At 37.0% G+C, this 10,712-nt stretch overlaps 1 non-coding gene across 1 annotated transcript; it reads left to right on the top strand.

The window, feature by feature from the left end:
• The first annotated feature begins 6,077 nt into the window (after positions 1-6,077).
• TRNAA-AGC (transfer RNA alanine (anticodon AGC)) lies at positions 6,078-6,153 on the top strand. Its single transcript has one exon. It is a non-coding gene; the product is annotated as a tRNA-Ala (tRNA).
• The last annotated feature ends 4,559 nt before the right edge of the window (positions 6,154-10,712 follow it).

Raw genomic sequence — 10,712 nt, 5'->3', positions numbered from 1 at the left:
GACAGGGACATTCAAGCTATACCTACCTGCTATGCTTCTTATATAGATCATTGGGTGGAATGCTGGTTGATGTTGAATCAGAGCAAAAATATCCCTGGGTGACCATCAGCTGAGCTCGTAAGCCAAATGTGTTAAGATCGTAGTAATTAAGGCTTTTAACTTGCTCTTCTTTTCTTCTACATTGTTCATTTCCTAGGTACTTGCATGCTCACTCCCTCCCTTCATTTATATCTCTACTTACATGTCACCTCTTCACAGATATTTTTTCTCACCTCTATCCCCTTATCTCATTTTATTATTTTTCACAGCTCTTATTATTGCCTGAAATTCTATTGTTAATTTTCCAATTTCACCCATATTGCCTCTCTTTTTATTCTTTTTTTAAGTTTTAGTTTTTAATTTATTGTATTGACATGGTTTTAAGTGTACAACTCAATATAGCACCATGTCTTTTTGATGGTTATATTTTCAAAATCTAGAACAGTGACTGACACATATAAAGTACTATAGACTATTTGTTGAACAAATTATTTTTACTTGTCCTATAAAGCAACAAATCCATAAATATAAGCTTGAATGGAGTAACAGTGGTAGTACAGGGAAAATGGATAAAATATAAGGAAAAAAAATTTCAAAAATAGTGCTTTGGCATACCTTAATACCGTGAATCAGTCCATAGGTGTCAACTTGGTGGGAATAATTATAAAACCTATAATGCCCAGAGTATACTCTCATACCTCTCCTATATTTAACCTTCTTCAGTGTTTATTTAACATTTTAATATACAAAGCATCACTCCTTAGCTCCTTTACTGAAGTCACATTCTGTATCTGATAATTAGAGTTCAACACAGATAAGAATAAAAGAATGGGGTATGGTTGCTGTTATATGTAGTATCTCTGACCTCTCTAAATAGAAGCCACTGTAAAATAGAGGATGTTTTCCATTCTTAATGTCAGTTAGGTTGCCATAACTCTCTGCTAAAGGACTTCAGTCAAGCTTTTAAAAATAAAAACTACTCTTATTGTGTAACAGAACTTTGACTACCATATCAGATTAATTAGTATTTTGCATCATTTCCTGTGTTCTTATTATTTATTCAATGGACAATTTGAGGAATGTGAATATATAAGTATACTAAAACTATCAGAAAGAGAAAATTATTTTATCAGCTTTTCAAATTATCTGGGATACTGTGAGAGTAGTATGGAAGATAACTTCCAAGAAGTTGAGATTAGAAGAAAGTGATTGGTTAAGAGATTTTTGCTATAATGCAGAGATAAATAAATTGTAAATTAATGATAATGTAGAGAGGATGAAGAGAGCATATTTGAGAAATACTTGGAGGTAAAAGTGGCAAAAAGTTATGATTGATTGGATACATTGAGAAGTAAAAGACAGATTGATACTAAGGATGACTCCAGATTCTTTCTCTTGAGAGGGCAACTAAAAGGGTGAGTGACCATCATGTGGAATATATAAGGAAGAGTAGACTTAAGATAAAAATAATCAATGTCTCAGATATTCAGAGGTAAGCAAAAGTAAGTTACAGTGTAAGTACACAGAAGTTTATTCTTATATTAGTATTTATTATAACTGTATTATTTTCCATATAAACAACATTAAATTTACTTTGGTCCACTCTTGTATTGAGTTGAAAGTGTACTTGAAACTGAATTGAATATAGTCAACACATAATTGACTAGAAAGCTGTGGAGATTATGAAAAAGATAAGGTATGCAGTTGAAGACTTACATGCCTGTCATCACTTGGGTGTTATGTGACAGTTAAAACCATATAAGTGGATAAGGTCACATAGTAAGAGTCTGTAAAAATGCTAAGTAAGTTAAAAGAAACCCTTATAAAATATCCTTATTTAAACAGATGAATAAAGATGATAAGAAATAATGGAAAGAGTACAGAAAATAGTCTAAGGTTTTTGGAAAGAAGAGTGCATGACATTATGATAGTCAAAGAGAAAAAAAGGGTGCAGAGAGGGAGTAGCCAACAGTATAAAATATCATAGGTCAAGAAGCTTAAGAATTAAGAATGTTCTCGAAATTAAGAAAGTAAGAAATTGTGGTGATTGCTGGTGGGGGCAGGTAGAGGAGTATATAGAGAGGATTAAAAAAAGATAAAATGTTTTTTAATAAAGACTAAAAAAACACAAAGCTTGATAAATAAAAAATGAAAGAAAAAAGTCTGGTATAGCAGAGGTACAGCTCAAATTGTAATGGGAAAGAATTAGTAAAATGTAATTATTTTATGGAAAAATTATAGGATATTAAAATATCATTAGTTGCAAGTAACAAGGAAGTTAACCAAAAGTGTCTTAAATAATAAAGAAAATCTATTATATCATATAATAAAAGATCTAAAGTAAGCTCTGGCCAGTGGCTCAGTGGATAGAACACTAGCCCAGCATATTGAGGTCCCAGGTTCAATTCCCATTCATGGAACACAGAAAAAGAGACCACCTACTTCTCTCCTTATCCTTTTCTCCCCTTTTTCTCTCTTCCCCTCCCTCAGCTGGTGGCTTGATTGGTTTGAGTATCACCTGGAGCACTGAGAATAGCTCCGTTGGTCAGAGTAACTCAGCCTCAGGAGCTAAAAATAGCTCGGTTTATTCCAGCATCAGCCCTAGATGAGGTTGCTGGGTGGTTCCTGGTCCCATTGCGTGTGGGAGCCCATGTCAATATCTCTTCTTCTTTCACTTGAAAAAAGATCTGAAGTAGAGCAGTTCCAGAAAAATAAAAGTACTATTGTGCACCCAGTTGCTTTCCACATCTGTAGTTTGCCATCCTCACACTGTTGGTTTTTATCCTTAGATTTTATATTCTTATAGTTATGTTTGTAACATCATTAAGCTCCATATCCTGACATTGGAACAATGTCCAAAAGTCAGAAAAGAAGAAGAGGATTCATTTCTTCTTGGCTCTTATTTTTGAGAGTGAATAAAACATGTTCAAAATTTCCTAACAGATTTTCTCCATGTGTCAATGGTCATCATCATGATACATGTAAGTTCCAAATTAATAATTAGTAAAAGTAGTGAAATAGTTTATCCGAAAAAAAAAATTATACTTCCTCTAAATATATAGGAAGGCTAAGAAAGGATAAGACAAGACTTCTTTGGTTCTGCAAAATTCTATTTTTTGATCTGAATGGCAGTACAAATGTGTTATCTTTGTGAAAGTTTACAGAACTATACACTTATGATTTTTTCTTCTACCATATGTATATTATATTTCAACACAAATTTATATTTAAAAAAATGTTATCCTTTATGGGTCTTATTGGGAGAGAAGGGGTTAATCTTGTTGAAGCCAAGTTTAAACTCAAATTTGGTTAGTATTAACAAGGAAGAAAATAAAGAACAGTTATAGAGTAACTAATTCATACTCTCTGTCACTCATACAAGTAAATAATATAATTTGGTTAAAACAGCTTGTTTGACATTAAAGAAAAGAAAAATAAGTAAATATTAAAAACAACTTCCTTAATTATTTGCACCACCTTTGTGTAAACAGTTGAATTAGACTTTTAATATTTTTATTGCATGAAAGGAAGTTAAGATAATTAAACTACAGTAAGAAAGCTGTCATTGAATTTACCATGTCCCTGATTCTCAACTCTATCAGATTCAAGAAATCCTATAACATTTTGTAATGGCCCTTTCACTATCTTGAAATGGAATTTATAATGTAATGTGCTTGTATACATAATTGTTTTTTCTTTTAGATTTTATTTATTCATTTTTGAATAGAGAGAGAGAGAGAGAGAGAGAGAGAAGAGGGGGAGGAACAGTAAACATGAATTCCCATATATGCCTTTACCAGGAAGCCCAGGGTTTCAAACCAGCAACTTCAGCTTTCCAAGTTGATAATTTATCCACTGTGCCACCACAGGTCAGGCATTTTTTTAAAGGGATGATTTTTATTTTTTATACTGTAAAGATAACACCTTATTATTGTTTTTATTGATTGATTTTAACAAGGGAGAGAGAGAGAGAGAGAGAGAGAGAGAGAGAGAGAGAGAGAGAAGGGGGAAAGCAAAGGGTGAAGAAGCAGATGGTTACTTCTCCTGTGTGCCCTGACTGGGAACTGAACCTGGACTTCCACATGCCAGGCCTATGCTTTACCACCGAGCCAACTGGCCAGGGCTTAATTTTTGAAATAAAATAACCTAATTGTAATACAATGAATAAATAAAAGTGGACTAATTTTTGAAGATAGAATATGCAATTTAATATGTGAATCATAAAACATGACTACATAGGAGGTCTAATAAAGGAGTAAGAACAGTGGTGGGATTCAAATAATTTAACGACTGGTTCTCTGCCCTATGACCATTTTAAGTATAAATATATATATATTTTAATATATATACTAAAAGGTAGTTGTTATTTCATGCATTTCATGCTTAAATAAGAATGACAAAAAAGGTAGACAAAATTAGAGTATGTTATAAGAATTTTCAATTTTTTTTTTACAGAGACAAAGAGTGAGTCAGAGAGAGAGATAGACAGGGCCAGACAGACAGGAATGGAAAGAGATGAGAAACATCAATCATTAGTTTTTCATTGCACGTTGCAACACCTTAGTTGTTCATTGATTGCTCTCTCATATGTGCCTTGACCGCGGGCCTTCAGCAGACTGAGTAAGCCCTTGTTGGAGTCAGCGACCTTGGGTCCAAGCTGGTGAGCTTTCTGCTCAAACCAGATGAGCCCGTGCTCAAGCTGGCGACCTCAGGGTCTCAAACCTGATTCCTCTGCATCCCAGTCCAATGCTCTTTTTACTGAGCCACGGCCTGGTCAGGCAAGTTTTCAATATTAATGAAAAATATTAAGTAATATTCATAATATTTCAGGGGAATTTTGAGCATAACACAAAGCTGAAACAAATGACAACTTGTCACCCCATGGTTGGCACTTTTCCCCTTTATGTTATATGTTTATTTACTGAAATAACAAATGTGAGGGAATTAAAATGTAGTACTTCATTGAAGATATAATGAGTTTTGTGAAATGAATAAATATTACAAGCATAGTTCTGTCAATTTTTTTTTCACCTATGGATGGAATGAACATTACTATGGGCACTTAAAATATACTGTTTCACAGGTGAACATTAAAAAAGAGTAAGGAACGTAAATGTGTGCTTTTCAAGTTGGACTGCTGCACAGGCACCTACCTTAGAGAGAACCCTGATTACAAGTGTCATTTTAACAACCGGTTCGCCTAACTCAATAAAAAATTAAGTATTGTTCTGCCAAACTTCTGTGAACCTACTAGATCCCACCACTGAGTAAGACATTTGCATGCTTTTAAAATGAATACATTTGGTTTTGAGAGTATTAGGAGGAACAGAAGCGAGTCTTTATAAAAAGTGAATAAAAACAATAATGAAGAGTTGTATGTAGATGCTAAATTAAACAGATATTGGACACAGATGCCAAGGCAATAAAATGAGGAAAGAACAAGTTTATAAACAAATAATGCTGGGAAAATTGATAGTCACAAAAAGATGATTTTCAACCCTTAGCTCACATTGTACACAAAAATTAACTCAACATGGATAATAGATCTAAATGTCAATACTAAAGCTACAGAACATAAAACTAAATAGTCATGCCTGACTAGGAGGTGGCGCTGTGGATAAATCATTAGACTGGGATGTGGAAGACCCAGGTTCAAAACCCAAATTGCTGGCTTGAACGCGGGTTCATCTGGTTTGAGTAAGGCTCACCAGCTTGAGCCAAAAGTTACTGGCTTGAGCAAGTGGTCACTCGGTCTGTGGTAGCCCCCTGATCAAGGCATATATGAGAAAGCAATTAATGAACAACTAAGGTGATGCAATGAGGAATTGATGCTTCTTATCTCTCTCCCTTCCTGTCTGTCTGTCCCTCTCTCTGTTTGTTTCTGTTACACACACACACACACACACACACACACACACACACACACAAAAAAAAAACAAAACAAAAAAAACACTAAATAATCATAATCTTGGTTTGGCCAAATTTTCTTTTTTTTAGATACAATACCAATATATAGCCCATAAAATTTTCAAATTTGGGCCCTGGCTGGTTGGCTCAGTGGTAGAGCGTCGGCCTAGCGTGCGGAGGACCCGGGTTCGATTCCCGGCCAGGGCACACTGGAGAAGCGCCCGTTTGCTTCTCCACCCCTCCGCCGTGCTTTCCTCTCTGTCTCTCTCTTCCCCTCCCACAGCCAAGGCTCCATTGGAGCAAAGATGGCCCGGGCACTGGGGATGGCTCCTTGGCCTCTGCCTCAGGCGCTAGAGTGGCTCTGGTCGCAATATGGCAACACCCATCCAGCATCGCCCCCTGGTGGGCAGAGCATCGCCCCTGGTGGGCGTGCCGGGTGGATCCCGGTCGGGCGCATGCGGGAGTCTGTCTGACTGTCTCTCCCCGTTTCCAGTTTCAGAAAAATGAAAAAAAAATTTTTTTCAAATTTCTTTTTCCCTCAGAGCATACAGGAGAAGCAACCATCTGTTTCTACCATCCTCCCTCTCCTCTTTCTTTCCTTCTTTCTTTCCCACAGCCAGTGGTTCAATTGGTTTGAGTGTGGCCTCAGGGCTCTAGAACAGCTACATTGGAGCATGACAGCCTCAGGCACTAAAAGTAGCTAAGTACATGAGCATTAGCTCAATATGGGGTACTGAGTGGATCCTGGTTGGGGCACATGTGGAAGTTTGCTTCACTATCACCCCTCCATTCACCTAAAAAATTAAATTTATAAACAAGACTTTTCCAAAATTAAAAATTGTATACACCATGGTATACTATTCAGCTAGAAGAAATGATGACATCAGATCACTCACTTACAGTAGAATGGTGGAATCTTGATAACATTATGCAGAGTGAAAAAAGTGAATCAGAGGAAAACAAGAACTGCAGGATTCCATGCATTAGTGGCACATGGAAGCGAGACTAAGGGACATGGACAGGAGTGTGGTGGTTGCGAGGGGAGGGGGAAGGGAAGGAGAGAGAGGGGGAAGGGAAGGGGGAGGGGTACAAAAAAACTGGATAGAGGGTGACGGAGGACGATCTCTCTTTTGGTGATGGGTATGCAGCAGAACTGAATGACAAGGTAAACTGGAAAATGTTTTCTTTGAATATATGTACCCTGATTTATTGATGTCACCCCATTAAAATAAAAATTTATTTATAAAAAAAATTGTCTTCTAAATAAACAAGAAAATTAAAAGTTTAAATAAAACTACAGCCAAAACTTGTTTGCAAATAATATATCTAATTGTGGAGTTATATCCAAAATAAGTAAACAGTTCTTTAGTAAGAGTTCTTTTTTTTTTAAACTTAGTTGTTGTTTTTTTTAATTTTTATTTAATTTTATTTTTTTTACAGGGACAGAGAGAGAGAGTCAGATAGAGGGATAGATAGGGACAGACAGACAGGAACGGAGAGAGATGAGAAGCATCAATCATCAGTTTTTCGTTGCGACACCCTAGTTGTTCATTGATTGCTTTCTCATATGTGCCATGACCGCGGGCCTTCAGCAGACCGAGTAACCCCCCCCGCTCAAGCCAGTGACCTTGGGTCCAAGTTGGTGAGCTCTGCTCAAACCAGATGAACCCATGCTCAAGCTGGTGACCTCGGGGTCTCGAACCTGGGTCCTTCTGCATCCCAGTCTGATGCTCTATCCACTGCACCACCATCTGGTCAGGCTTTAGTAAGAGTTCTTATCACAAGAAAATAAATTTATAACTATGTGTAGTGTTCTATGATTACTAACCTTATTGTGGTTATCATTTTAACATGTATATAAATACTGAATCATGTTGTACATCTAAAACTAATATGTCAATTATATTTCAATTTTTTAAGTGAAAGGAGGGGAGATAATGAGACAGACTCTTGCATGTGACTCCAACTGGGATTCACCTAGCAACCCCTGTTTGTGGCCAATGCTCTGCTCATCTCAGGCAGATGCTTACAACTGAGCTATCTTTATTGCCTGAGACAGAGGGTTCATGGAGCCATACTGACTGCCTGGGGCCAGATTGACTTGTTAGAATCAGTTGAGCCATGGCTGCAGGAGGAGAAGAGAAAGAAAAGAGTGTGAGGGGGAGGAGAGGAGAATTATATGGTTACTTCTCCTGTGTTCCCTGATGGGGAATCAAACCCAGAACATCACACACCAGGTGGATGCTCCACCACTGTGCCAACAGGCCAGGGTGTACATTTTAATTTTTAAAAACTATGGAAAAATAACAAATGTGCTTTGTTGTGACTGTCTTAAATAGAAAATATCTTGTTCCCTTGAAATAACTTGAAAAGAATTGGAGACACACAATGAAGGTGGTGTTGCTACAGAATAGAAAGACCTGGAATAAAATCATAACATGATTGTAAACATGCATTGAGGTAATAAAAATAAATGAGAAAAATATCAACAAAAATCTCCATGCTTGAGTAGATATTAGGTGCACTACTTTAAAATGTAAATTCAATTTAGTAGACATTTTGTTATTACCCTAGTGTTATATGCTGAGTTGTGTCTTCCCCAAAACTCTATGTTGAAGTTTTAAACCTTCAATGTGACTATTTAAAAACAGAGCCTTTAAGGAGGTAATTAAGGTTAAATAAGATTATAAGGATGAGACCGTAATCCAATAGGACTGGTGTCCTTTAAAGAAGAAGAGACAACAAGAGTGTGTGTGCACAAAGGAGAGGACAGTGAAAAGATATCTATTTAAAATCTAGGAGGAAATATCTTACCATAAGCCAACTCTTATGGCACCTTAATCTTGAAATTTAAGCTTCTGAAACTGTGAGAAAATAAATTTCTGTTGTTTAAGCCCAAACAAAGAAAAAAACAAGCTACAACCAAAACAAAACACTCAATAATAATACAAAGAACCTAATTCAATAGTAAACAATTATTATTTATTTTTTATTTAGACAATTAAATTTAAAAGGGTGACATTGGTCAACTAGAGTACATATACTTAGAGAAAACATCTCCACATTATTTGGACAGTCGATAATGCTGTATCCACCAGCAGAAGTCAAATCATCCTTTGTCACCCTATATTTTGTTGCACTTTAAGCCCTTCCTCACCCCCCACCCTCCCTCTCCTCAATTCCTCTTCCGGGACAACTACTGAACTTTTATTTATGTCTATGAGTATCAAATTTTGTGTCTCACCTATGTATAAAATCATACAGATCTTAGCTTTTTCTGATTTATTTCACTCAGTATGTTATCAAGGTCCACACATGTTGTCGTAAATGTTGCTCTGTCATCATTTCTCATGAATGAGTAGTATTCCATTGTATATTTGTACCACTTTTTCTTTATCCAATACACTATTGAAAGGCATTTTGCCTGTTTCCATGTCTTGGTCATCGTGAACAATGCTGCAATAAACATGGGGTTTCATGTGTCTTTACATATACATGTTTTCAAGTTTTGGGGGTATATACCCAGTAGAGGGATTGCTGGGTCATATGGTAGTTTCATTCTTAATTTTTTTCTGGAACCAGAAAACTTTCTTCCATAATTGTTGTACTAATTTACATTCCAACCAACATTGAATGAGCGTTTGTTTTTCTCCACAGCCTCTCTAAGACTTGTTATTACCTGCCTTGTTGATAATAACTAATCTAACAGGTGTGAGGTGGTTTTTGATTAGCATTTCTCTAATAGTGAGATGAGTATTTTTTCATGTATCTGTTGGCCATTTGTATTTCTTCATGGGAGAAGTGTCTGTTCATGTCCTTTTCCTATCTTTTTTTTTTATAAATTTTTCTGAAGCTGGAAACAGGGAGAGACAGTCAGACAGACTCCCGCATGCGCCCGACCGGGATTCACCTGGCATGCCCACCAGGGGCGACGCTCTGCCCATCAGGGGGCAATGCTCTGCCCCTCCGGGGCGTCGCTCTGCCGCGACCAGAGCCACTCTAGTGCCTGGGGCAGAGGCAAAGGAGCCATCCCCAGCGCCCGGACCATCTTTGCTCCAATGGAGCCTTGGCTGCGGGAGGAGAAGAGAGAGACAGAGGAAGGAGGGGGGGGGGTGGAGAAGCAAATAGGTGCTTCTCCTATGTGCCCTGGCCGGGAATCGAACCCGGGTCCCCTGCACGCCAGGCCGACGCTCTACCGCTGAGCCAACCGGTCAGGGCCCTTTTCCTATCTTTTTATTGACTTGTTTGATTGCTTGTTGCTGAGTTTTGTGAGTTTTTTTATATATCTTGGATATTAGTTACCTGTGCTATTGAAAATATTATCTACATTTAGTTGGCTGTCTGTTTGTTTTGTTGACAGTTCCTTTTGCTGTGCAGAAGATACTTAGTTTGAAGTAATTGCATTCATTTTACTTTGCCTTTACTTCCCTTGCCTTTGGAGTGAAATTCATAAAATGTTCTCTACGACGAAGGTCCATGAGTTTAGTATTGTACTTATGTTTTCCTCTATGTAATTTTTTCTTTCAGATCTTATATTTAGGTCTTTGATCCATTTTGAATTAATTTCTGTACAAGGAGACAAACTGTATTCAAGTTTCAGTCTTTTGCATGTGGCTGTCCAGTTTTCCCAGCACCATTTATTAAAGAACTTTTCTTTTCTCCAATGTGTGTTTTTGGCTCCTTTATCAAAGATGATCTGACCATATATATGTGGATTTATGTCTGGGCTCTCTATTCTGTCCCATTGGTCTGTGTGTCTATTTTTC

This window comes from Saccopteryx leptura, chromosome X (assembly GCF_036850995.1).
Source record: "Saccopteryx leptura isolate mSacLep1 chromosome X, mSacLep1_pri_phased_curated, whole genome shotgun sequence".
NCBI lineage: Eukaryota > Metazoa > Chordata > Mammalia > Chiroptera > Emballonuridae > Saccopteryx > Saccopteryx leptura.
The sequence above is the reverse complement of the archived record's forward strand: the minus strand, read 5'-3'. Positions and strand labels throughout refer to the sequence as shown.